This window comes from Propithecus coquereli, unplaced genomic scaffold (genome assembly GCF_000956105.1).
Source record: "Propithecus coquereli isolate 6110/MARCELLA unplaced genomic scaffold, Pcoq_1.0 Scaffold479, whole genome shotgun sequence".
Lineage (NCBI taxonomy): Eukaryota > Metazoa > Chordata > Mammalia > Primates > Indriidae > Propithecus > Propithecus coquereli.
In genome coordinates this window covers 443,678-445,286 of record NW_012150607.1, presented here as the reverse complement: position 1 = coordinate 445,286, position 1,609 = coordinate 443,678, and the positions used below count along the sequence as shown (strand labels likewise).

The window sequence follows — 1,609 nt, the reverse complement described above, 5'->3', positions numbered from 1 at the left end:
TCTGTGACATCTTTTAAAAATGATACAAAATCAATGTAAGAAATTTTGCAATAGTATGAAAAATTAAAAAAAAGATACTGAGTTTCACCCAGACTCTCTGCCCAGAGATATTCCCAATTTAAAGTTTCTGTGCTTTCATTATATTTTATTCTGTTTATATAGCTCAAAGTATTTATGTGACATATGTTTAGAAATTATATATATTGTAATCATTGAAAAAATTTTGATCTTGTTCTTTTCATCATTTGCCCCTCAGTTTCCAAAAAACTTGCATTATGACTAATTATTTTTTTGTAAATTATTGTAGTAATATAGTATGCACATAGTATAAGTTCTTTATGTGTTTTAATGTAAGATATTTAAACTACTTCCAGTATTTATTTTATGAATATCTGCCATAAATATGGAATCTGCACATCTTCATTTATTTTTGGTTTATATAGTTTCATGCAAGTATACTGTGAAACCAACAGCTTTATGCATTTTTAAAACGTGTGATATATTTTGTTGAATGTCTTACTATTTTAAAATACACAGGTATTTTCTCAGAACTTAATATTTAATGGAAAAATAAGCAATTTGTGGCAACAATTCCTTTACATAATAATTAGAGTATACGTTTTGCAACTCTTGACTTGCATTTAACTCATTATGCAAGTTAGTAGCAACAGCTATTGTTAGTAATTATTGCTATTTTACTACTAGTTATCCTGTTCCTTACTTATCTTTCTTCTCCTAATCTCTTCCATCTTTTACTGGCACTAACATCTTCCCTTAAAGTAAATGGGGAAATTTATTAATAGGGTTAGATTGCACAGAATTTTCCTTAATCTTACCTCTCCTTTTGTCCCGTGTGAAAGTTACCATAAGCAATTTGCATTCAACATAAATATTGGGTTTTATCTATGAATAAGATTTCAATTTTATGTTGGCGCTAACAAGGTAGAAAAAAAAGATCATATAATAGTGGAGTAAGAAAGCTTGCTTTTCCTTTAGTCTTAAAAGTATAATATTAAAGTATATTTTGTTCTTTTGTTCAATCATAAGGGATATTATTTTATATGCTGGCAGAATTCTTTTGCAAATTAAATCTTAGATTATTTTTCAATACATGTTGTAGAATTTATTTGGTCTATATTATATACAGAATGTACATTATCTCAGTGCTTCTCTAATAGGCAATTATGATGTTGAGATAAAAGTTTCCGCAGGGAGTTTTATTCAGTTATCCCATAGACTTGGCCTAAGGCAGGAAACACCTGCTCTGATAAGGTAAACCATCCCTTTTATGCTCTAAGAGGTAAATCTCTGGGATCTCAGTGAGCAATGATTTAAATGCTGGAGCGAAACAACTAAACATTAAGTTTTGCTATAAATATTTTGGGGACACCTTTACGTTGATGAGGAATGGTGTTCCTTTTAAGCTATAATAATCAGGAAGAGCCTCAACTCTTACAATAAATAAACAAAACCAAACACATAGGAGTATGTTCACCTTAGGCAGGGGTTTGGCAGGTTCGCAATGGTGTCCTCCAGTGAAATCAAAATTTGGTAAGAGTGGGCGAGAAAATTCAAAATCCCAGTAGGTTCGAATAAGCCACATATCAGC

General features: G+C 30.4%; 1 pseudogene; it reads right to left on the bottom strand.

The window, feature by feature from the left end:
- Positions 1 to 1,609, bottom strand: part of LOC105819300 — a 73,793-nt pseudogene that overhangs the window by 34,139 nt on the left and 38,045 nt on the right.